The sequence below is a fragment of the Lissotriton vulgaris genome, chromosome 6 (assembly GCF_964263255.1).
Source record: "Lissotriton vulgaris chromosome 6, aLisVul1.2, whole genome shotgun sequence".
In the NCBI taxonomy this organism is placed as follows: domain Eukaryota; kingdom Metazoa; phylum Chordata; class Amphibia; order Caudata; family Salamandridae; genus Lissotriton; species Lissotriton vulgaris.
In genome coordinates this window covers 1,508,020,076-1,508,047,701 of record NC_141694.1, presented here as the reverse complement: position 1 = coordinate 1,508,047,701, position 27,626 = coordinate 1,508,020,076, and positions in this window count along the sequence as shown.

Below are 27,626 nucleotides of genomic sequence, written 5' to 3'. Positions count from 1 at the left end.
TCAGACATAGAAATGTTTATGGCGAAAAAGTGGTCATTAACAAGTTGTCAGCAGGGTAAGCTGCAAGCTGGGTCCAAAGCACAAAACCTTGGAGTTTTCTTCTTTGTCGTGGGTAAAAGTGGGAGCAAGTCCAGCATCTCATGTGTCTTCAGAGGTCACAACTGAGCAGGTTGAGCCTCTCAGGTATCATGAGAGGTCATAATAGCAGGTGCTTCTTTGGTGTTCCAAATGTCCAGTAGTGTTGTGAAGAAGTTACCTTGTGTGCCACATTTATTCTTGGCCCTAGCTGTGGGTGGGAATAACTTGTGGCCCCTCCTGATTGTTAGGGTAATAGTTCCAGGAGGCAACCCTACCCACTTTTGCAGAGTGCCTGTGTGCCCTTCTACAAACAATCCACAATGCCCTACTCTACCTAAATCTAACATGACAGAACCTTTCCTCTCTTCTGCAGAGTTCATGAGCCCACCCTGGATGTGAAGTCAGGGAAATGAACAACCCCTCTCCTTATTCTGGGGGCAGCTCCTCTCCCACTGGTAATGATGCCTGGTTGGCTAGTTAGACAAAAGGGATGAAGGCCCAGAGTGAGCTACAGCTGCCAGTGACTGCATAAGCTTCATTTGAAAATGTGAAGCTAACACAAGGAGATGATGGACGGAGCACTGAAATGTTTCAGACACTGAACCCAAGTCACAGATCTGGGATGAATCCATTGTCATTCTTTAACTCACTTCTCCACCTCAGTTCAGACCCAGCTATATGCAAATCAGTCTTGACCCTGTGCCTTGTGGGAACAGTCCAGCCCGACCTGCCAAGCCAGGTCTTCCCTGAACAGGAAACAAGCATCCTAGGACCGGTTTTGGGGTAACACCCCTCATCCACCAGGCTAGCTTAAATCCAGTGGCAAAGTGAGCAAGGGACCACGTCTGGGCATACCCTGCCGCCGTATGGTGAACAAAGCAAACACAAGGAGATGATGGACAGACCGCTGAAACTTTTCAGACGCTCACCCCCTGTCACAGATCTGGGTTGAATCCATCATCATTTTTTAGCTCACTTCGCCACCTCAGTTTAGACCCAGCTATATGCAAATCAGTCTTGACCCTATGCCTCATGGAAACAGTCCAGCCCAAACTGTAAAAAGGACATTCTGTTAGGGAAAGGTCAATTTCTCCTCACACCCATGACATTTGTCTAAACTCTGGGAGCCAATTCCACCCTAACCAAGGAGCTATTTATCTCATGGGTGGCAATGGGAAGCTCAGGCAAATGGAAGTTTAGAGGCTTTAGGCAGTCTAATGATAACTTTTCAAATATACATTTTGTAAAATATGTGTTACAAATTCATCTTTATGAAAGAATTGAATTTGCAATACATAATTTGAAAAGTCCAAAATGGGACTTTTTATCTGGTTTCTAGGCTGCAGTAAGTTTAATAACTTTAATAAAGTATCCCAATGCTTCCCTATGGAACAGCTGACCCTGATGCAGTGAAGAGAGCCTGTAGTGCACTGTCACTGAAAGGACATTGTAAAAATTAAAAGTTTACATGTCTTACTTTTAAATAGCATGCACCCTGCATTATGGGTATTCACAGCTATTTAGGGGTAACTTATTAATACGTAAAAAAGGGGTTTAGGGCTGTCAAAAGGGGTTATTTCAACAGGTCGAATTTGCAGTTTATGCCTGCTAAGCCAGGCTACTTGTGGCAGGCCTGCAGTCATGTTTTACATTTTCACTTTAGTGATGGCACAATGTGTGCTGCACTGAACTAATAAAATTTGATTTCCAGGCCCTGGGTACACTTGGCACCATATAATAAGGTCTTCTAGGAAAGTTAATCAGGCAGATTAGGAGTATCGACAGATTCAAAATGTTTTAAGGGTCAAGACACATGCACTGGGGCATGGTTAGCAGAGTCCCAGTACCCTGAGTAAAAAATAAAACAACAGAAAAATCTAGCAAAAGGTGAGGGGACCACACAAAAAGACCTCTGTTTACTATGCAGTCACTGGATCTGTATGTATACTGTGAGAAAATGGGTTGTCGGGTAAATGGATCTCAGCCCCTATTCCAACAAGTGCCACAAACCCCATTCAGGTGGACCACAAAAGTCACTAAATTAACCTGTGCTTGAACCTCTGGTAGCTTGGCACAATAACAGCTAGGGCTAACTTAGAAGCAATGTGTAAAACATTTATGCAGCACACAAACAGTAATAAAGTGAGAACACAACAGAAGAACAATCCTACACCAATTTAGATTTTAATAAATTATTTGACACAACAATGACAAAAATCCAACTTTAGAACTGAACTAATGAATTTTTTAAGTTTAGGGAAAAAAATAGTGCCTAAATGATCAAAGCAACATGGAAGACCGGGTCAAAGTAGAAAAAGATGGCTGACCGCCATGGAGCATTTGTCAGATACAAAAAGTGGATTGGGTCCACTGGGCAATTAACTTTGGATTTAGAAAGAAAAGTAACATGTTCAGAGAAGGTAAAGTTCCGCGGGCAAGGCTGCAGGAGGTATCGGAGGAGGGAGCATCATCATCTGGGAGGTGCCGGATAAAGTTGTGGTGATTTCTTCATTCGGATGTAGTCATTTTTTTTAAAGTTAAAAATCTCATGTGGGATGCAGCCTATGAGAGTTCCACAAGGCCGGATACCCCTATGGCAAAGGACTGCTAAACAGAATTTGCTGTTGTTATGAACAACGTAGTGGGGGCTATTGTGAAGTCAGGCTGACAGATAATGAATCTTGTGCAGATACACAAGCAGGCCCCAATCTTCTCTCACTTTCTAGAGCAGTTTTTGGCCAGAAAGGTTCTAAGCCACAGGTTTTGGATTTTGGCTATCTGAGCACCTTTAGCACCACCAACAAGGTTCCCAGGCTGAAGGGCCACCATAGGCAGGGGATTCCGGGCCACTCAAGCTAGGTCCAGATGAGGGTTCAAGATGGTTGGAGCTTTTTCTGTCCCAAAGGGACTAATCAGAAAGCCAACCAACTATCCCTTGAAGTCACTCTGATACTTCTAGGTTCAACTAGGTAAACAGTGTTCAAGGGACAGGGCATGTATCTGAGGGTTCAAGGCAGGCTCCAGGCAGCAACATAGTCGTTCCAGGTGCAGTAAAACAGTTTTGTGGAGTACAGAGCAAGCCACAGCAGCAGGAAGTCACCTGAAGGTCCTTCCGCAGGTCCTGAAAGTGGACTGAAGAGTGGGTCTGAGCGTCCTTTTTTATACCTGGTGCCTTGTTTGGAGTAGAAGTTTCTAGAGAATTCCCTGTGAAGTGCTTGAAGTTCCTGCCTCTCCTGCCCTGGCTCCAAGCTGGGGCATGAACAATGCAGAGGGGAGATGTCCTTTGAGTGAAGGCCGGGCACAGCCTAATCAGTTGCAAGTGGGCTGTGCCCAGCTCCGCCTCCCTATCCTGCCAATTGATTGTCCACTGAGATGCACCTAATCCCTCTATAGTGTGGCTGTCTGGAAGGAAAAAACAAAGTTCAACTGCCACCTACATCCTGTCATGTGACCCAGTAAAAAGGCTTCAGGCAACAAATAGTTAGGACTTGAAAATGCCAGCTTTCTAAAAGTCAATGAAAGTACACAGGGTTCATCCAATAATCAGTCTGACTAGGCCCTAATAATCAATGAAACAACACAAATTCCTACATCACTCCCTGCTGAGATCACACACATGTGTTATGATCAACAGCAATCTATTTCTTTTTCTGTTGACTTTTTCTTTTGATCTGCACTTTTTTCAAAACATGTTTCAAGAAATCAATTTATCAACACTTATTTGGTCAAACTTGTAAATACACACAAAGGAGGATATCAATTACATATACAAAGCCCAATAATGACACTGTTTGGTATTAGCTTACTCAGAAATGTATGTGCTTTATACAATTAAAGACATTTTGTGGGCTATGTACAAACTAATTTTCTGAAAAAACCCAGAACCTAGGCCATTCTATCAGTGTTTTTTCTGTATATTTTTTTCTGTACAATTGTAGTTCATTGTGAAGAATATTTAGTATTTGCTGTCTCTATATATATTTGTATTGTATATGTAATTGATGTCCTCCTTTGTGTGCATTGTCAAGTTTGTCCAAATGAGTGTTGATAAATTGATTTCTTGAGACATGTTTTGAAAAAAAGTGCTAATCAATAGAAAAAGTAAACAGAAAAAGTAATAAATTGCTATTGATCATAACATGTGTGTGTGATCTCAGGAGCGAGTGATGTATCAAAGGACATCAGTCAAAATTGTAACTTAAGATCCAAATTTAGTATTAAAGAATGTTTTAAATGACTATTTCTCAGACACCAAACTTGAAATCTATACCTGTTCCAAATCAAAAGTTAGCACTTATAAAATGTAATGAGGCAACTTAATGTTATCCTATGGGAGAGATCGGCCTCACAGTAGTGAAAAACGAATGTAGGAGTTTTTCGCTACCAGGATATGCAAAACTTAAAAGTGTATGTTTAAAGGGGGGAGCAAAAGCACTTCAGCACTGGTTAGCAGTGGTAAAGTGCACAGAATCCGAGAGTCAACAAAACCAAATTTCAGCAAAATGTAGAGGGTAAAGCAAAAGGTTTGTGGGAAGACAACCTAAGGCTGACAGGTCTAACATATAGGTTTTAGTAGCAGTTGTGGGAGGTGTAGGAAGGTACCTCCTGACTATGGTTGCCCCCAACTTTTTGCCCTGTGTTTTAGCTGGTTTTTGACATAGTCGACCTGGGATCCTGCCAATCAGGACCCCAGGCCTACTGCTCTCTCTTTAAAATGGATTCCATGTACCCTAGGTGCATTTACCAATTGGTACTGGGCCACCTTATCAGACCCCGTAACGCAGGGCATAGGTGTACCCAGGGCCGCCAGGGGCTGAAGCATGTATTATGCCACCCCTGGCTGGCCTCCTAAATTTGACACAACTGGCTGCACGACAGCTGGGGCGAAGACGTGTAACCACCCTTCGCTTTAGGTATAGTAGCTCTATATCTAACCATACAATGGACACCCGAGTTCCTATCAGTCACTCCTATGGCAGGCCTTAACGATCCTGAAGGCAGAGTGCGTGGGCTCATGTGAGCTAGGTTCAGGCCCGAGCCGAGCCCGGTTGCAGCTTGCGGAATCAAGACCCAATAGCTGTTCCATGATAACGCGTACCATATCGGTAACTCCGGTGTCGCGTTATCCAGACATGTCGAGTAAGGTGTCATACGAATCGGGGTGCTGCCCTCTCACCAATGCTGGCGACGAGGTTAGCATCCCACCCTTCTAGATGGACACGACATGTACGTAACTGTGAACCCCGGTTAAAGTTAACTGAAGCCTCAGCTCCACAAAATGGATGCTGCCACCACAGACACGAGTCTGACCTCCTGCTGCTGGGAGTCCTTCCAGCGAGGAGCGCTCGGACAAAGGGTTTCCTGTCGAGGGCGGTGTTCGCACCGTCCCAGACAGGGTTTGTGTATTCTGGGTAGGTAGGGCTTTGGCGAGAAGGTGACTGCGGAGTGGCACCCCGGTGCTCACTACGCATCTGCCGGTTAGAACCAGTTCCAGGGGCGACAGCCCTGGCCTGGGGAAAGTCCGGCAGGGGAGAGGGGTGTAACTACCCCCCTTCCTGGTCCCACCCTTAGGGCAGGACCTAGTCATGTACCCACCCCTTTCTTTAGAATAAAGACCGGAGCGGGGACCCTTCCAAATTAGATCATCTTTGATTCAAGAACTACTTTCTACGAAAGGACATTCAAGACTCTTCTCAAGATTTCTCCCTTGTGACTAAGGAGTAGTCACCCTGCATCAGCGGGCACCAACTAAGAACTCTGCGGTTTGCTGTAAGTCCTTCCTCAAGGAATCCGACGGCCCAGCTCGACGAGAACCGGCTTCCCTGGCACCTCTGACCTCTACCCACGTCATCAGCTCAGCTGTGATCTGTGGGTGCGACGAGACCTCGAGGGACCGGCCATCATCAGAACCTGCACGCTCTTAAAACCAGCACGACCATCGAGGTAACTCTCTGGTGAGTGCTCTGGGGTCCGAGAAGCCCCGACCCTGAGCCGCTCCAGCACCGAAGTGCAGTCTCCCAGCATCTCCACGATCTGCGTGGGGCCCTTCTGCTCGCTGCTCAGCACGTTGTCTGGTCACTAGCCGCTGGCTTGTGCCCTTCTGTGACGACATCCGAGAATCATCACTGCTGGTCTGGTTGCTCCAGACTGGCCCTTGCTTCCATCTTTGCGAGAAGCACCCCGGACCCTCCTGGTCCACTCAAGACGCCATCTTAGGCCCACCACGTGGCCCTGAGATCTGCCAAGGCTTGTTGCCCCATCCTGGGCCCAGCGACGCCGACAGCATCATCCTTCGTGGGACAGCTCGCACCTCCACCGTGGTCGCCGACAACGCCTCCTGGTCCGTGAGACTGCAGAGCCTAGCGTCGCCCACTCACCTGGTCGAGGTGACGGCCAACCGGTGCCTCCCTGGTACCCTCTGACTACTGGCTAGTAGTACGAACTTGGTCCCCTCTGCTTTCAGGTTTCATCAATCTCCGATCCAGGCTTGGATCTCTACGAACTATTCAGCACTGGTCGCCGGCCAGCAACTCCTTTTCTTCCGGCTCCTGGCTCGTCAGCGAAGACCCCGACGCCCGTAAGACTGGTGCAGCCGCAGCCCTCGTGGCTAGGTAACTCGGCATTTCGGTGCCTGCATAGCCTCCTTACTCTAGGGTCCCGAGTCCCTCGCTTCCGACTTGCCTTATCGGGTCCGCCCGAGACCTTAATCTTTCCGTGTCCTCGGACACTTGTTTTAATTGTGCACTTGAAGTATTTGCTAAAGAGATTTGGTTTGTGCTTAGTACCCTGTCCTCATAAAGAGTACAGGGCTGTTGTGATTCTTAATAAATATACTGTTTATTTTCATAACACTTGTGTGGTGTCCTTTCACTGGGTGTTCGAGGGGTACATGTGTGGTAAACAGCTGGCTTAACGCGCCCTCTCGAGTCTTTAGCCTTAGACTGCTCGTATCCACGCTACTAGGATAGCTGGTCTATAGGTTGACTTACAACCAAACACCATAAGGGTCGTTGGAACGATACATAGCGGTCGCTAGAATAGCGAACGTTGCATATCGGGCCAACTTCTCACATTGGTGGCAGCGGTGGGATTTGAGCTTGCTGTTGTTTTACCACACGTATCCTAAGAATATCTTGTTGAAAGATCGCACAAGTACTGTTAGTACATATAACTAAAAGCTTAGAATACTCTGAGTTCTACTGAACCAGCTGTTGTAGCTCCTCAAGGCTTAGCACACCTTGGCTACAACTCTTAGCAAGGGTACAGTAGGTAAACACGTAGTGTAGGTAGGTGCATCACTTACACCACACTAGAAACAGTATGTCGGACAAAGGAGGAAACTCTGGGTCTCCCCTTGTGTCAGTTGACCCTCCACAGGTCATCCCTTCAGGATATACTGTGCTGAGCTTCAAGGAGTTAAGACGACTGTGTCACTCCAGGAAGATTCAGCAGGGGTCTAACCCCACAACGTCCTTTCTGATTGGTCTCTTGGAGACTTATGATGCCAGAAGAGCTGAGAAACTTCGTAGCTCTTCTAATCCAGAAGGAGACATGCCTCCCCTCGAGGGAACCCGAGACGATCCTGACCTCATCCACCTCGCAACTGAGAACGAAGATGTGGAGGAGGATGAGGATGAGGATCTCTCTGGGGATGAGGCAGATAAGGGACAGGTAGAAGTCGTCAGACTAGGCCGGTCCAACTTAAGCAAACATGATAGCGGTACTGGGGGACCCCTGGGGCCACTATCAGGTCAGCTTAACATTGGGAATGGACGAGCCCGATCTCTGTCAAGAGACTCTGGCAGATCCCTTCAAACCAATGGCTCTCACAACTCTTCTCGGAGAGGGATGACGTCCCCTCAGAGGAGAGTGTACGAAGCTAAGGAAAGGGCAGCCAATCTAAGGATTGAAAGGGAAGAACTTGCCCTGGCCAAAGAGAGGCTTGCCTTTGCTAGAGAGCAACAGTTAAGTGGGGTAGTCCCCACTGGTGGCAGCAATGTACCTAGCAATAGGGAAAAGAGTTTCGATACGAAACACCTTGGTAAGATAGTGCCCCCCTTTAAACAAGGGGACGACATCCACAAATGGATTACTGCTTTGGAGAGGGCCTGCACGGTGCAAGGCGTTCCCCAGAGTCAGTGGGCAGCTATCTTGTGGCTCTCCTTTGAAGGTAAAGGAAGAGACAAGCTCCTCACCACAAGGGTGGAGGATGCGAACGATTACCAAGTCTTGAAAAATACACTCGTTGAAGGGTTCGGCCTAACCACTGAGCAGTACAGGGTGCTGTTCAGGGATACCCAGAAAACGCAGTCTCAAGATTGGTCTGATTTTGTCGATTGTGCCACTAAGGCTTTTGAAGGCTGGTTGCTGGGTAGTAAGGTTACTGATTTTAAAGGATTGTATAATCTAATTATAAGGGAGCAAATCTTAAATAATTGTCAGAACCAGTTATTACACCAGCACCTGGTAGACTCTGATCTGACCTCTCCACAGGAATTGGGTAAGAGGGCAGACAAATGGGTCAGAACCAGGGTTAGGCCTAAAAACCAGGGTGGTGACCAGAAAAAGGAATCGACCAAGCCTCAAGAGAAGGGTGGGGATAAATCCACAGAGAAGACTTCCCAAGGGCCCCAAAACTCCAACAAGGGTGGTGGGTCCCAGAACACTCCTTCAGAACAGAAGAAACCTTATTGCCATACCTGCAAACAGGTGGGCCATTACAAAAGTGATGCCAAGTGCCCTAAAAATAGCAATAAGGAAAACATACCCCCAAGTAATACTCCTAAACCTCCTGTTACCACTAGTGGTAATCCCCCAGGTGGTGGGAGTGCCCCCAAGAATGTGGTGGGCATTACTTTGGGCAATCAGGAGGACTATGGCTTAGCCAGGTTCCCTGACCACACTCTTGTCTGTGAGACTGGCATGGGGTTTGCCAACTTCACTACTGGACCCCACATTTTGGGAAAGTATAGACAAGAAGTTTTAGTGAATGGTCAGAAAGTTGAGGCATTCAGAGACACAGGGGCCAGCCTCACCATGGTGAGTGACCATCTGGTCCCCTCTGCTCAACTGACCCCTGGTTTTACTTATCAGGTGACGGACATTCATGGAATGAAGAGAAGGCATCCCATGGCAGTAGTCAAGCTCAGCTGGGGTAATGTCACAGGGCCCATGAGAGTGGCAGTGACAGATAACCTACCCGTAGATTGCTTACTGGGGAATGACCTGGAACTCTCAGCATGGGCTGAGGTGGAGCAAGAAACTCATTCCAGAATGATAGGCCTATCCAGACAGGTTAGTGGGGCAGTAATAGCTACAGCCCCAGTCCAAGAACCATTCCTCCCTGAAAAGGTTGGACGGGCAGTGGTAGCCACTGCCCAGGCTCAGACAGACTTTCCAGGACAGGATAGGAGGGCTGTGACAGTCACAGCCCAAACACAGACTGAGTGCCCTCCTGAAAAGGTCGGCAAGGTTGAAATGGTCTCAGCCTCTACCCAAACAGATAGTGAGGTGGTGAAGCCTGAAACAATGGATCACTCCACTCAAACCGAGAGCATTGAGGAGGAAGAAGAGTCTTCCCCCTCCCAGACACTAGGTGAGAGCCAGCCTCCTCAGGGAACTGACTCTACCCCTGTTGAAGGAACTGCCCCAGAGGTAGTCAGGCCTAGCCTGGCAGAGCCCCTGATGGCAGTGGACCCTTCCCAGGTGGGACCCAGTCTGGAGCAGGTAACCTGCACCTCTCTACCCTGCCTCAGTCAGCCCAGGGCTGAAGAGGACAGGGAGGCCAGTGGTGGACTCAAAAGGGCCCCCTGTCCAAAAGAACCCCTTAATCAGCAGATTAGGATCACTGAAGCTGGTAAACCTAGCCAAGTGAAAATAGAACAGACTCCTGAGGGATCCCCCTTAAAAGTAGTTAGGGAACTCCCACAGCTGGACACTGTTGGGCACAGCCAAACATGGGGCCTAAAAACCCCAGACCTGACCTGTCCCTCCAGTAAGCCAAACAGAGGGACTCAGCCTCCAGCTTTAGGTAGCCAGAGGCTGACCCTGAGAGCTCAGTGCATCTCAGCTAAAGAAAGAAAGGCACATATGATGAATGGTGATTGGAGGAAGTTGAGCCCAAAGGTAGAGGAGCCTCACTTCAGTACTCCATCCCAGCATCAGCCTTCTTCTTTCCCAAGACACACCAGAGACAGAGATTCCCTATGGTGGAGACCCTCAGATACCCTTAGGGTGAGGGGTTGCCTAGTGGACCATGACACAGGGGGAAACCAAGCCAGAGCTGGTCCTTCCTTATATGGCCACTTAGGTAATAGAGGCTTACCTGGACAAGGATAGCCTTATCTCCTTTCGTTTGGGGGGGGGGTTGTGTAGGAAGGTACCTCCTGCCTATGGTTGCCCCCAACTTTTTGCCCTGTGTTTTAGCTGGTTTTTGACATAGTCGACCTGGGATCCTGCCAATCAGGACCCCAGGCCTACTGCTCTCTCTTTAAAATGGATTCCATGTACCCTAGGTGCATTTACCAATTGGTACTGGGCCACCTTATCAGACCCCGTAACGCAGGGCATAGGTGTACCCAGGGCCGCCAGGGGCTGAAGCATGTATTATGCCACCCCTGGCTGGCCTCCTAAATTTGACACAACTGGCTGCACGACAGCTGGGGCGAAGACGTGTAACCACCCTTCGCTTTAGGTATAGTAGCTCTATATCTAACCATACAATGGACACCCGAGTTCCTATCAGTCACTCCTATGGCAGGCCTTAACGATCCTGAAGGCAGAGTGCGTGGGCTCATGTGAGCTAGGTTCAGGCCCGAGCCGAGCCCGGTTGCAGCTTGCGGAATCAAGACCCAATAGCTGTTCCATGATAACGCGTACCATATCGGTAACTCCGGTGTCGCGTTATCCAGACATGTCGAGTAAGGTGTCATACGAATCGGGGTGCTGCCCTCTCACCAATGCTGGCGACGAGGTTAGCATCCCACCCTTCTAGATGGACACGACATGTACGTAACTGTGAACCCCGGTTAAAGTTAACTGAAGCCTCAGCTCCACAAAATGGATGCTGCCACCACAGACACGAGTCTGACCTCCTGCTGCTGGGAGTCCTTCCAGCGAGGAGCGCTCGGACAAAGGGTTTCCTGTCGAGGGCGGTGTTCGCACCGTCCCAGACAGGGTTTGTGTATTCTGGGTCTTCCCCTATTCAGCAACGCACGCCTGCAAGAACACATGACACACACTCGCCATCTCATCTAACTATCTCGATCAAAGCACCCAGACAGGCGAATTCCTGTTTTCTTATTCTCAGGCCATTCATAGTGAAATAACTATAATGACAGTGTAGCAGTATTTGTGAAGCTTTCAACTGAGACTATAGATATGGATAGACGTGTGTTTTTGTTGAGACGTGATTCTCTATTTAAACCGCGGATTTTACCTATGTCACCTGGGATTATCGCCCTTTCAGCCACAGCCGCACTCTATTCACCATAGCACCACACTCTCTCTACGGCAAATGTTTAGACCTACCATCACTAATGCTTAATTCTTTATTCCAGTGTTCAGACAGACAATGGCACTAAAAATAAAAGATGTCACTATAAACACCTGCACAATGTATACCATCACGAACTCACTGCTGTATTATACATGTCACATATGCACACATGCTTGATCACTTTCTCACCTTGGAAAGTCACTAAACGTAGGTTCTTGTTACAAGAATCGGTTGCAAATGCACTTCTTTTGTGTTTTCTGTCCAGCCCTGAAGATTCGCAGTAGGTTCCCTGCGATGAAACACGTGTTGGCACTAACAAAGGAACAATAAACCTATATATTTTCTTTACACCAAGAACTGAACATTTTCTTTCTTTAACGGAACTCTTGCATCTGAACCTGGATTAACTAATCCTCTACAGTCATTTTGTAAATGTGGATGTGTATTTACGAAATAATCTTTCTGCTATATTGTTACCACCATAAGTGTCACACCATTGTATAGTGCAGGGGCATTGTTGCTATATTGAAGCATGTATTATGCCACCCCTGGCTGGCCTCCTAAATTTGACACAACTGGCTGCACGACAGCTGGGGCGAAGACGTGTAACCACCCTTCGCTTTAGGTATAGTAGCTCTATATCTAACCATACAATGGACACCCGAGTTCCTATCAGTCACTCCTATGGCAGGCCTTAACGATCCTGAAGGCAGAGTGCGTGGGCTCGTGTGAGCTAGGTTCAGGCCCGAGCCGAGCCCGGTTGCAGCTTGCGGAATCAAGACCCAATAGCTGTTCCATGATAACGCGTACCATATCGGTAACTCCGGTGTCGCGTTATCCAGACATGTCGAGTAAGGTGTCATACGAATCGGGGTGCTGCCCTCTCACCAATGCTGGCGACGAGGTTAGCATCCCACCCTTCTAGAGGGACACGACATGTACGTAACTGTGAACCCCGGTTAAAGTTAACTGAAGCCTCAGCTCCACAAAATGGATGCTGCCACCACAGACACGAGTCTGACCTCCTGCTGCTGGGAGTCCTTCCAGCGAGGAGCGCTCGGACAAAGGGTTTCCTGTCGAGGGCGGTGTTCGCACCGTCCCAGACAGGGTTTGTGTATTCTGGGTAGGTAGGGCTTTGGCGAGAAGGTGACTGCGGAGTGGCACCCCGGTGCTCACTACGCATCTGCCGGTTAGAACCAGTTCCAGGGGCGACAGCCCTGGCCTGGGGAAAGTCCGGCAGGGGAGAGGGGTGTAACTACCCCCCTTCCTGGTCCCACCCTTAGGGCAGGACCTAGTCATGTACCCACCCCTTTCTTTAGAATAAAGACCGGAGCGGGGACCCTTCCAAATTAGATCATCTTTGATTCAAGAACTACTTTCTACGAAAGGACATTCAAGACTCTTCTCAAGATTTCTCCCTTGTGACTAAGGAGTAGTCACCCTGCATCAGCGGGCACCAACTAAGAACTCTGCGGTTTGCTGTAAGTCCTTCCTCAAGGAATCCGACGGCCCAGCTCGACGAGAACCGGCTTCCCTGGCACCTCTGACCTCTACCCACGTCATCAGCTCAGCTGTGATCTGTGGGTGCGACGAGACCTCGAGGGACCGGCCATCATCAGAACCTGCACGCTCTTAAAACCAGCACGACCATCGAGGTAACTCTCTGGTGAGTGCTCTGGGGTCCGAGAAGCCCCGACCCTGAGCCGCTCCAGCACCGAAGTGCAGTCTCCCAGCATCTCCACGATCTGCGTGGGGCCCTTCTGCTCGCTGCTCAGCACGTTGTCTGGTCACTAGCCGCTGGCTTGTGCCCTTCTGTGACGACATCCGAGAATCATCACTGCTGGTCTGGTTGCTCCAGACTGGCCCTTGCTTCCATCTTTGCGAGAAGCACCCCGGACCCTCCTGGTCCACTCAAGACGCCATCTTAGGCCCACCACGTGGCCCTGAGATCTGCCAAGGCTTGTTGCCCCATCCTGGGCCCAGCGACGCCGACAGCATCATCCTTCGTGGGACAGCTCGCACCTCCACCGTGGTCGCCGACAACGCCTCCTGGTCCGTGAGACTGCAGAGCCTAGCATCGCCCACTCACCTGGTCGAGGTGACGGCCAACCGGTGCCTCCCTGGTACCCTCTGACTACTGGCTAGTAGTACGAACTTGGTCCCCTCTGCTTTCAGGTTTCATCAATCTCCGATCCAGGCTTGGATCTCTACGAACTATTCAGCACTGGTCGCCGGCCAGCAACTCCTTTTCTTCCGGCTCCTGGCTCGTCAGCGAAGACCCCGACGCCCGTAAGACTGGTGCAGCCGCAGCCCTCGTGGCTAGGTAACTCGGCATTTCGGTGCCTGCATAGCCTCCTTACTCTAGGGTCCCGAGTCCCTCGCTTCCGACTTGCCTTATCGGGTCCGCCCGAGACCTTAATCTTTCCGTGTCCTCGGACACTTGTTTTAATTGTGCACTTGAAGTATTTGCTAAAGAGATTTGGTTTGTGCTTAGTACCCTGTCCTCATAAAGAGTACAGGGCTGTTGTGATTCTTAATAAATATACTGTTTATTTTCATAACACTTGTGTGGTGTCCTTTCACTGGGTGTTCGAGGGGTACATGTGTGGTAAACAGCTGGCTTAACGCGCCCTCTCGAGTCTTTAGCCTTAGACTGCTCGTATCCACGCTACTAGGATAGCTGGTCTATAGGTTGACTTACAACCAAACACCATAAGGGTCGTTGGAACGATACATAGCGGTCGCTAGAATAGCGAACGTTGCATATCGGGCCAACTTCTCACAGGAGGGACAAAGGAGTGGGACGAAAAAAGGGCCTAAATACTACTAAAGTGGAGTAGAATAGAGAAGAGTAAGGAGGGGTTTAGGGAGAGTCAGGGAGGTGTTTAGAAAGGAAGCTAACAACCCACAAAAGAGTAAATCCATTGCAGTTATAAAGTTACTACTGTCCCAAAAAATAAAAACTGTAGTAATTCATGCACCAGACATGGCCAAACGCTGGTCCTACATAATTTTTCTATAGAAAATAATAGAGGCAGGGAATTAGACAAAAAATAAGTATGAAATAATGTGAAATAAATTTCTTCTAAAATAATTAAAAATCTACTCACTTTTAAATGAATGCATTTATTAATTGTGATTCAGAAACATGTTTTTAAATATTCCAACAAAAAATAGAAATATGATCTGATTAAAACAATTATTGTTGCAGTTTTCAATTTATTAATAAAGGGCTCTCTTGCTACACAATTAATTAATACATTTATTCATTAATTAATTAGTTTACTATTTGGTAACACTCCTAAGTGTCGTCTTACTTGCTTGAGGAGGAGCGGGGTACTGGGTAAATGGTAAATAAAATGTATAGATAACCTTCAAAAATTATTAATGCATAATTAAACTATATTTTATTTATAACAATTTTTTTTGTTTTATGAATACAACTTTATTAAAAGTATTGAACGAAATTCAAGATATATATTCCCTGAAAAAAGCAAAGGTTACAGAGACGTTATAGTTAGGCTCAGGTGTCAACACCAGAGAAATTCAGCCATTATAGTTAGTGAGCTAACTATAACTCGTGGCCCCGCAATGCACTTCTTATCACCTCACATGTTACATCACTCATGACATGGTTGGTGACATCACTCAGGACAATACTAATGACATGCCTCCCACACATTTGTATAGTACAGTGCCCCCCAAGGAGGTGAATGTCCCAGGGGCTGCGGGGGTCTGTGCAACCCTCCAGCATTATTTGGAATATCTTCGCCCCCAGGGAGGTGGCAGTCCCTGGGATACAGGTGGTGCTAGATGGACACCCACTGCATTACTATAAAAACTTGCCCCTGGGACCTGGTCCACCCGGGGCCTATATTAAATGAAGTGCAGGAGCTCGTGCTTTGTTTTTTTGTGGGTGGGCACCGCAGATCCAGCACAACTCCTGCAGAATATATTTTTTTTAATGCTTTTTTGGCCACGAGGCCCAGAGTGTCAGGGTGTTTCTACCCTGCCCCATTTCATTTTTAAATGTTTTTTTCTTGTGACTCGATTCAACCGAGTCACAAGATGGCAGCAAACAATTTCTGGTTTGAAGTGTTGGCAGCCAATCAGATCTCCGGCACAAGATCAAGAGGGGTTGCGGATCCTCTTTAACTATCTCGGAAACTACTGAGCAGATTTACACCATTTAACAAAAAGGGCATATAGGTGCCAGTCTACCCCTTGCATAGACTACCATTGGCTCTTTGTATTTTTTGGCACTAATTTTGCTTGAATCTTTAAAAAATCACATCCCTAGATGCCTGGACAATTCTTGTTCATCCCCTGTGAAGGTTCTAGAGGACCCTGTATTTGTCCTACCAGACAACTATTTCCTGGCTTGTTGTGGTTACGGGGCCTGCGTCAACCTGGATGTCAGTGTTAGATGTGGGAGGATATTAGTAATTTGCCTATGAAACTCTCACACACACCTCTACCCCTCAGAGCCCAAGCTTAGTTTGGCTGATGACTTTCGCTGCCTTGAAACTGCCCTGGTACTTGACATTGCATGCCTGTTTGCAGTAAAGCAAACATAAACCACTACAGAAGTTGGTAGTGGTGCCCTTATGGAACTATTACCTCTTTGGAGTGTCCAGGGGTAACTACAACCCTCCTGCTGGTGACAACCATAAATACCAAGGTACCTTTCTCAGAACACTTTCTAGAGTTGTAGAAGAACAGAAAAGGACTGGACTTGCTGTCTCTGACCTGAGAGGAGCCCGGAAGGACTTGGCCTGCACCCCCTTGTACCAAGGACAAAGAAGTGGACTCCAGTGGTTAGCTGGCTAACCTCCTGTGTGGCTACAAATACACAACAAGCTTCAAGAGGCCTTTCCCCCACGTTGGCAAACTGACTGCGGCAACTGGACATGAACTGGACTTTTCCGTTTGCCTCTTCATCATACACTGAGCATCGCTAAGTGCCTTCCCCTTAGGTACAGGAGGGGCTTAAAAGAGCGCTCATGTGTTTGCTGAGGCACAAGAAGAAAATTTGGAAACTTTCAAAAACGTTTGGTCCAGAACTCAAGGCTTCAGATGGACCAATTTGTTTGTTGTCTCCGACCAGGGCTTCATCATGGCCGGTATCAAATCACATGCTTAGATCCCAGTCTATCGCCTACATAGACTACCATTAGGGTTTTGTACTTTTTGATGCTGTTTTTGCTTTAATCTTTAAAAAATATTATCTCTGGTCCCCGGATTGGATTTTTGTCATTTTAGCATCATTTTGTTTATTATATTTTGCTCTACTTTCCTAATTTGGGGAGAGATTTTTGTTATTTGGTGTTTTGACTTTGTTACTTTTTCCTATTGCATAAATGCTTTACGACATTTCTCTAAGTTAAGTGCATGTCCTTTGTGCCAATACTGCCAGATGACTAAGCTCAGGTACATTTAGTGACTTTGAGGGTTCACCATGACAAGAGTTTTGCTTATTCCTTGAGGTGAACAATCGCCCATGCCTAATGATAATCCAATTTCTCACAGATACTAAAAATACTTTAGTGCTCCTTATTTCAACTTTAATACTGTTTACTGGTATATCAGAGCACTGAGGATGCTCAGATGGGAGTGTTTCAACCCTGTGAATCTATGAAGCATATGAACGACGAAGAACTGTAGTTCTAGATAAGCAATTTATTACTATGTAAGCGACCTAGTGAAGGTTACCAACAAACACCTGGCTGGATCTGATGTGGGGGTTGCTCCAGGTTAAAACACTACATTTTGATTTAGATATATATATATATATTTTTTAATTGAAATGATGTCAAATAATTTATCCTGATATAATGACGTTGAAATATTTTGTGGGCGGTCTTAGTGAACACCTTTTACAAGATTTGAAAATATCAAAGCAAGACAATAAAGCGCAGCATCTGACAGAACAAATAAATGTTTTTGGCAAAATGGCGTGTTTAAGCACCTTTTATTGTTTCTCCCGCTTGGACAAATATCAATCTATTCTAAATAATTTTTAGGGTTCTCACACAAGAAGCACAGCGGTGCAACACAGTCTTCCCAGTACCGCACCATTCAAATGCATATTCTGCGACTGGTTCAGCATTTCAGAATTTGGCTCCGCAGATTTTCAGGTGGCATGCTCCTCAGCAGGCAATAGCTATTCCCAGCAACCAACCAAGACTGAATATCACTTCTTTGGAGCGAGTCCCAGGTGACAAGAATGTAAGAAAGAGACAGCGACAAGTCATCCAATGCCCTTTCCACATTTGCAAGTATAACTGCAAGAAATTCTTCTTTCTTGCGCGGTTGCTGACATGGGGGCTATTTAGTTTTCCATTGATGGACATCACTACTCGAGTCCCACATTTGTTTGCAGAGGCCCCACTCCCCCTTTTCGTAGGGAATTATTTATTTATTTCGTACCAACACTAATTCCTTCCAAACAGCTCAGGCTGGCCCACTTCAAAGGCATTCTGTTACCGCAGTACATCCCTCCCAGAGGGGATCTCACGGATCTGGGGATACCAAATGAGACTTACAGATGACTGACTCTAGGTGATAAAACAGTTATTCAGGCCTAACTGGCCGGTAAAAGCCAAAAGAGATGATTACCACATTTTTAATTTTGGGTGAAAAAGGTGCAGATTTTCATTAGCTGACATGACTAATGTGAGAAATGTGCCATTGTGGGAGGAAAACAGTTACAGCTTTCAGTTTAACCTTAAATATCAATAGTTTACTAATGTATTTTTTCTGCTTTTTACTGATTGTCACCAAAACATATGCCAAACAAATACATATACTGCTATGGAATAAATACTTCAAGATCATCTACTATATGCTTTAGGGTTGTTTGTGACTCACAAGTTCCATCAGTCACCTATGAAGCACTCTACTACATCATATCTACATTGTGTAGCATAACTCATGTTAAACGATATATGTTAAACCTTACTAATTACCCGGACTAACTACCTATTAAGGTTTAAGACTATAAAGCTTAATGATGTTTGGTTGTTTACATATTTTTATAACAATATGATGGGTGTTAAGAGAGGGACTGATTTAGACTTTGGCAGAGAGGTACTCCATTGCAAAGGCTATGTAGTACCGTCTCCACCAAAGTTCCATCAGACTCATTTAGAGTCGGATGGAACTTCAATATGTAGACGTTAGAGACTACGCTGTCTCTACCGTCCATTGTGGTGCTAGGCTCCAGAGCCTGGAACAAACTTCCTCCCGCGCTCCGTCGAATTCCATCAGAATCTCTCTTTAGGAAAGCCTTAAAGACCTGGGTCTTTACGCTTACTGATGCTGCCTGTAGGGCTCTAGTGTAAGGTCTATGTTCTCAGGAGTTGTTCCAGCTACACCACCGTTTTTCATTCTAGGTTGGCATACAGCGCCAAGATGCTCCTTGGAGTGATAGAATGCGCTATTTTACATTACATTACATTACATTACCGCAAACGTACACCTCCGACTGAGTAAGGGCCAACCGTAAGTTTGGCCATGTGTCTGTCCACCCTACATCGAGTAAGAGAAAACATGGCCAGTGTTCACTGTCTTTTGCTGTCAGGAAAAAGCTGGCAGTAACGGGCATTTAACACTGCAATATGACCCCCTCATCACAGGAGAAATCTACGATGGGGGGGGCTTTTTTTTTTCAAATAGAAAATCCTGTGTGGCATTTTGTTTTGAAAAACATAAAAAAAAGTTCAACGTTTGACATACGACTCTGGTAAAACTTTGAATGCATTTACAGGAACCACCATTCCTGTAATTGCAGGAAATGTCGGCTGTGCTGGTGGACATCAGTACATTTGGCAGGAGTACCCTCGCCATGGAGGGGGTAACGTAGTCTGCCATGGCAAGAGTGTTTTCTTATGGAGAACTGTATATGCAGATTGTCTTCTGCCCATAATAATGTGAATGATTCACTCTTGGCGTTATGCTGTGTTGCCATACAGACTCTCTTTGAAATGTGGCTTGTCATGTCACCTCGCCTAGCAACACGTTGCTAAGGGACGATGCCAAGTAACAGGTTACTAAGTGCTCTCAACTAGCACAGGAGTACCAGGCCCCCTTGTCCAGCCATGATAGGATACTCTCTAATCCATAATAATTGGTATCTTTATTCTTTTTCCAGTAACATTATTTTCCTTTGCTAGGATTTGCATTGTTATCAAAGTCTATTCTAATCCATATATTCAACAATAGGTTATGATATAGTAAAAACTCCTTAATCATAATTACCTATTGGGTAGATTTAAAGATCTAAAATGGGGTAACCCACTCATATTCCCTCTGAGTTTTCTGGCAGGTCTGTTGTCCTATAAACGCATTTCCTTCCAATGATTGTGGTCCATAATCTCCCTTTCTCCAACTATGAAAGGCTGTATACACAATTCTGCGGGGAATGGAAATCTAATGAGGAATGCTCCAAAAAGGAAAGCAGATATCCAAAAGACCCTTGTTTATCACCAAATTCACAATTATCAAATCTCGGTTGCAGCATACTTGTTTTATCATGTACATGGCTTCTCTTCCTATACTGTTTCTCACCACTACAAAGCGGGTCGAAGTAAAGGCTTTAATGTGCAGAAAAATCACAAGAACGCATATTAAAAATCAATGGAAATGTTACAGAAGGAAACAAAGACATAAAAATCAAGGCATGGTTGAAGGTAATAGAGAAATCCCTGACAATGAGAGCATTATTTGGACGGCAGATGGTAAACTACAGGACTAGCAACAGATGCTCTATAATTACATTATAGAAGCAATGTATTCGAGGTTGGAAAAAAAATCCAAACGTCTGCTGATTAAACAAATGCACAGCTCTCATGTTGTCAGAATGACAGATACAGAACAGAGAATTGTTAAGAAGTCACTCTGTTGGAATTCTTGGAAACCACCGAGGCACTAAAGCGGAAAAGGAGAGACATGTTTTGTCAGAGGAGTGATTCAAATAAGAAAGCCCTTCTGGAACCTAAACACAAGATGGGGAAGGAAAGGCTGCGCGCATAATTAAAATGTTTCTCCAAAGCAACAGAATGTAATATGCTACAAAATATTGATTAAGTATAACGAAGGAGCTTTATTTCGAACCAAGAAATAATCTTGCGTGGTGTGGGAGTTGCAGCCCTGAAGTACAGAATGATTCCTATTCAAGCAGCATTTGAATATCAAGACCTCCTTCGTTCAGTGCGTTCTTTATGGACCCAGCAAGGAAGGGGCTTTCCTCTAGTTTCAAAAATCTCCCTTTGCATGAGGTCAATGTGGCTTCATCTGTTGTTCACGTCTTGAATTGTTGATGAAGGGGACACACAGGGCTCTAAGATCACTCTCTAGGTAGAACCTTGTTTTCCTTCTTGAGTAAATGGTATGATTCATGTGGGGTATTTGTATTCTTGTACTTGTGGGGTAACTTTCCTTAAATGAAAGTGTCGTTTTCTCATTTATTATATCTCATTGTAACTTGTTTTCTGACATACTTCAAGTGTCTCTGTAATTTTGTTCTGACTCTCTTCTCTTTTGTATTGTGAACACCTGTGCAAACAAAACTGCATGTTGGTATGTAGAGATAAAAGGTAATTTGATGAAATGAAACTCCCAGATAGGATACTGAATCCCTGGACTAAGTTTGAAGCCAAACTTATTTAAATGACAAAAACCTCACACAGCTGCTAAGCTGGAGAATTTATCAAGGTAACTTAAACAGAACATAACATAACATCAAACTGTCTGATGTTTGTTCAAAACTAATGTACGTTTTATCCTAGATAAGCATAAAAAATGGCCATTGTAAAGCAATTTTACAACGACATTGGAATGAGGGAAAATCCTTTAAAATATATGTGAATTCCAACTTCTCAGTGGGTGATCACATATTGCTGTTGATGGTTGTATGACGTGACAATGCATACTTTTACAACGCATGCCTTTACAACGCATTTTTTACAAAACAACATCCTTTACAACGCATTCCATTACAACGCATGCCATTACAACGAATTGTCTAAAAACTACCTTTACAACGCATTCCATTATAACGCATACCACCTTTACAACGCATACCATTACAATGCATACCATTACATTGCATGTATGGTAAGTATTGGATAGTATAGGGGTAACATTTTCTATTCTAACTCCAGGGGGTGCAACAGTAGGGTAAGTGTTGGATAGTGTAGGGGTAAAAATTACTATTCTAACTCCAGGGGGTGCAACAGTAGGGTAAGTGTTGGATAGTGTAAGGGTACTATGCGTTGTAATGGTATGCCTTGTAATGGTATGCGTTGTAATGACTATGTTGTAATAGCATGCGATGTAAGGGATGTTGCGTTGTAATGACTGCGTTGTAATGGTAGTGCGTTGTAAAAGTTGCGTTGTAAAGGTTGTTTCCCGTTGTTGATTACTCACCTAACACTCCCTTAGGGACATCCATGTCCTCACTCGTTGGTGCTCTCATCTGCAACAAAAGTTACATGTCACACTCTGACCGAAAATTTGTTTTATATAAACCAGTAACTCTTTCTGTGTGCTTGCCATTTCCCATAAACTTTATAGTAAAGAATCAACTAATGCGCCTGAGTTTCGGCTTACTACCACTCAAAGCATATATGTACGACCGCCTGACTGGCACCTCGTACGCTGTATGTAGGGGCGTGGTTTTAGGCAGGAGTCACTTTTACATCCTACAGTTCACAGCGCGGGGATGCCTTCGGGTCACCAGGCGCTCTACAAATCCTTAAATAAATAAATAAATAAATAAAAATACATGTGTTATGTTTGTGCCCTTTTTTAATCTCACCCAGACTATATTATCTTTTTCTAATTTTTGGGTATTTGAGCATTAGGCCCTGCAAAACAGCTGTAATTAAATTTCTGAAAAGAGACTCATGCCAACTGACTGCAAGATTCATCAAGTTCAGGACAATTGCCTTGTCTTTGCTTAAAAATGTTACACCTTGAAAGCAAAGCCCATAATACAATGTTGGGCAAGGTCCCCTCAGTGATGGTCTGGGCGGCCCTACTGTTAATTGGAACTGGCACTTCTATCAATTTATCTTTAGTATACATACATTGAGGGTCTTCTCTCTTCTGAAGGCTCTGTTTTGCACTTGAACGTGTATCTGCATTTGTTTTTGTCTCCCTGCAATATCCTGTTGATGCTATTATGTATGGGGTTTTTGCTGCTGTTATTAATCATGTGATGATGTGTATTCTATCTTTTATAATCGGCATGATACCGTCTTTTAATATCCTTGTGGTCTTTTTATTGTAATCTTTGATATGATTTTAATTAACCGTGCAATGTGAATAAACTTTGAACTTGAACAAATGTTACATAGTTGTTGGACCTTCTGCAGTTGTTACTGACACTCTTTGAAAATTGGTTTACAGAGTGCGAGATTCTGGTGGAAAATCAAACATTTGGGGTGGGCAGATATGGTGTTGTTCGTTGTGTAGGTGCGCTCCATATACAGGAGCAGGCCTAAGGAGTAGCTTAAAGACATAAACTTACACTATGCTCTGAGCTGATGTTTGGCTTAATTTATGCAGCACTCTAAGCTTGCAAAAGTTTGGCTAACAGTCTGAGTTGTGAATCAGGGTTGCGTTAGTAGAGTTTACATTGAATTTTTGGTAAAAAATATTTTGTCGCAAATGCAGTAGTAATAAACATTAAGATCAAGATGAACATTTCAGGCGATTCTCCTTACAATCTGGAAATTGTCTCAGTCTTTTTACGCGTTACATGTTTCTTCTACACAGAGATGCATGTTTTTGTTTGATTCAAGAAATGCTAAATATGATTTTGTTCATTTTTTGCTGGTTGAGGGACTCGGGGCTCCACCACTTCTTATTTCTCCCTCCATTTTATCAACTTAATTATTGTGAAACTCACGTATCATAGTGATCGCTCTGAAAGTGAGTCAGTGAAGGGGCACTTTTTACAGACACTTTAATGTGCCTCAATCACAGATTTTGCTGAGTGTATTTAATGTCAGCCCTAGCCCAGGTATCAATCAGTGTGGGTGCACCTTTCCCAACTCGTCACAGGATAGGGTAGGAGCAGCTAGCCTGACCTCGCCCCAACCTGTAATTTCTTTTTATTTTTTAGCTTGAAACTGTGTAAAACGGAGATTGTTTGTAATGGTTTTAATTAACTGCACAATACATTTTTACCTTACCTTACCAACCTGCGATGAGATGGGAAAGGGTGGGGTTCACACAAAATTGATGCCTTTCACTTTCACTTTGGGAAATAGGCTTGCGGGCCTGTGATCATGTGACCTGACATCATCGGTGACAGCAGATCACATACCGTTAACAGATACGATGTTGGACTTGATTAAGTTAAACTGAACCAGTGCAGCATGTCTCTGTTCAGCTTCCTGCCTGACAAGTTGCAGTACTAGCCGTAGGTCACAATCTCCGAGTGGGACTGGCCTGTACTGACGGCAGGTGCTCCCAGCGTAGGCTGGTCAGAGCTGAGGAATCCACATGCTTCGTCGGCGTCAACCTCGGACGTACAAGCGCCCTCTTTATCTGCTGTCAATGTTTCAGTGACCCACGAGAGGCCCACAGTTCCACCATCCTCACCATTCACTTCTCTAAAGATCTGTTGATGTGATGAACCATGATACCATCACCTGACACACACACACACACACGCGCGCGCGCGCACACACACACACACACACACACACAGGCAGTTAAAAAATATTAGCCTGAAATTAGGGGTTATTTAAACTATTTTTACAAATTTCTCCGTCCAAAATTCTTTTTTTCATTGAATTACAATATGTTTGTGTGACGATTAATTTCCTTCTGTGGGCTTTGAATAACTGAGGGGCATCTTTACAAGCCCCGATTGCCACCAGAACGTCACTTTCAGTGACGTTGTGATGGCGATAGTGGCCTCACCTTATTTACAAGGCAGTGTTAAGCCAATTACTGTCGCTTAACGCTGCCTTGTAAATAAGGCACCCTTTCACGCTGTGTTTAGCATGAAAGGGGAGGGATATGTATGTTGCGGTAGCCTTCTTGGCTTAACGACATGCTTAGCCACTTTATTGTAAAAATGCCCCTTAGTTTCAGATAATTACTTATATAAGGTTGGTGTACTGCTATTGCCTGGCAGAGGGAGACGCAGCCTGTTGTTTGAGAGGATCTCTTGAAAAGTATGTGGTACTTGTGTTTGAAACGTTTTAATTGCTCCTGCCAGTGCTTTTATAATTAAAGTTATATATGTGTGACCAATGCTCTATCTGTTCTTTGTGAGGGAATTTTTCAGTTTGCCTGGTCTATCTTTTTTATTATAGAGCCCTTACACTAAGTTATTGCCATTCATTACCAGTTGTAAGGAAATTTGGTACAGCTACTTACTTTTGGGGGGTATTTGATCTGTGGAAGGGACAATTAATCTACACTGGGCTGTGATGTGGTTGTATACAATTCCCCCCATTACACATGTTATTTGTGAATACTACATATATTGTGCAATCACAGCCTTTGTGTGTTCTACTACTACTTATTCTTTAACTCTTTTTACGAGGGGATCAGCCAGGGTTGTACTGAGACAAAAAGAAGGCAGAGGCTCCAAAATAAAAGTTGCCCCCATTAGCGAATCAGATGGCTAAAAATGTGGCCCTCATTTACAAATCAGGCTATTTTTGAACTCGGAAAGACATTGGATGACGGTATTTTGGTATGAGATACTGCATGCATTTGTGTTTGCTGCAGATGATGTTTGTTTTAATATCAGTGTTAGAAATTGAGGTTCTGGTTGACAGAAGTATGCCCGCTGTCCAAGCAGGAACCACAGTCCTAGTCAGGATAAGTCACAACACACCCTAAATTATCTTGTGCTCATCCTCTGGTAGCTTGGCTGAGGTCAGTCAAGCTTAACTTAAGAGGCAATGTGTAAAGTATATGTGCAACACTTCAAACAGAAACACAGTGACAACACCACAATGAGCCTACACACCATGTTAGAAAAAAAAGAGAATATTTGTATAAATAACACAAGACCAAAATGACAAAAATCCAATAAGTAGAAGTCGAGATATGAATTGCTTAAAGAATAAACTGAAAAATAGTACTTAGAATCAATAGGCAATTAAGTGGGAGATCTGGTTGAGCATGATCAGGACAAAGTCAAAAGTTCAGGCTGAGCACGATGGAGTGTGTTCCGGATACTGGGACCCAGTTAGGCCAGCTGAACAAAAATACTTTAATCTGGACTTCGTCGTCGACTAAGATGTGAGGTGCAGCTGAAGCGATGTTTTGTGTCGAGCTACTCAGTGGATGAGATACGTCGATTTTCTCCATGCAACAGTGGCAATGTGTTGGTTCAGAGGGCGATGCACTGGTTCATAATGCGATGCGTTGCTACTGCTCCTGCAGTTGGTGATGCATAGGTACGCAGGGCGATCCACTGGTTCTGAAGGCAAATTAGAGGGTCGTTCCACACAACAACGAGGATGCTCCGGTTCCGATCCATGCAAAGGTGAAGATGCGCTGGTTCCGAGCCACCCAAAGGCAAATATGTGCCGATTCCCATGAGGCTTGGCTTGAAGAAGCACCTTAGGCCTAACTTCCAAGAGTCCAGTACTGGGGTGGCACCACTTGGCAGGGCAGACTCACAGATATCAGAGCCCAGGTGCATTTGCAGGGCAGTTGGAAGTAATTTCTGTCTCTGAGACTTCAATCAATAGGCAAGCAAGAAAGTCCTTTGAGTCACTCTGGGTTCAACTGATGCAGTTCCAAACCTTCTCACCCAGTCAGTGGAACAGCAGGGCAGCACAGCAAGGCAGTAGTCCAGCAAAGCAGCAGGCCAACAGAGCGGCAGTACTTTCAGCAGCACTGCAGTTCTTCTACCTGGCAGAGTACTCACAGGTCCAGAAGTGTACTGAAGTGGTAGTGTCAGAGGTCAAGTTGTGCCTTTGATTTGGGAGAGACTTCAAAGAAAGGTCTTTGAAGTGCACAGAGGTCCTCCCTTCCTGCCCCCACTCCAGACTGACTAAAGGGGGGTATGCAGCCCTTTGTGTGGGGACAGGACACAGCTGATTCAGGTGTAAGTGTGAGGCTGTGCTCAGGATGGCCCATCAGGGAGTAGATGGCCTATTAGTCACACCTAAACTCCCTTTCTGTGCAGCTGTCTAGAGGGAATGCACATAGCCCAGCTGTCACCCACCCCCGACATGTATTCCGAGACAAATAGCAGGCTAATGGCTAAAGTAAGAGTTCTTACAATTTAAAATCCACTTTAGCTTCAGTTTTAATTTTAAATTGTGAGTACAGAGACACCAAATTTGAAGAATCTATCTCTTCCCATTTGGGAATTATACTTCAAAGGTATAATAAAGTAATCCCAATGTTATTCTATGGGAGAGATAGGCCTTGCAGTAGTGAAAAACAAATTTGGGAGTTTATCACCACAAGAGAATGTAAAGCCTAAAAGTACACGCCCTGACTTTTACATACATTGCAACCCTTCCTTTTGGGTTACCCAGGACTTACCTTATGGGTGATTTATATGTATAAAAAGGGAAGGTTTAGGTCCAGCAAGAGGTTTATCTTGCCAAGTCGAAATGGCAGTGGAAACTGCACAGACTGCAATAGCAGGCCTGAGCTATGGTTAAAGGGCTACTTAAGTCAGTGACACAATGAGTGCCACAGGCCCACTAGTAGTATTTAATCTACAAGCCCTGGGCACATGTAGTGCACTTTAATAGGGTCAATTGGGGATGGGCAAATATCACCATGTTTAGGGGAAAGAGCACAAGCACCTTAGCACTTGTCAGCAGTGGTAAAGTGCACAGAGTCCTAAAGCCAGCAAAAGCATTTCAGAAAAATGGGAGGAGGCAGGCAAAAAGATGGGGGAAGACCACCCTTAGGCTGTCAGGTCTAACAATCAGGGAAATCAACAGTAAACCCTGACCCAACTAGCCATAAAACAGACCCACAAACAGCCAAAAAGTGGCCTTTGCACAGACCTATCACACCAACATATCGGGCACTGCCTGACAGCCTTATA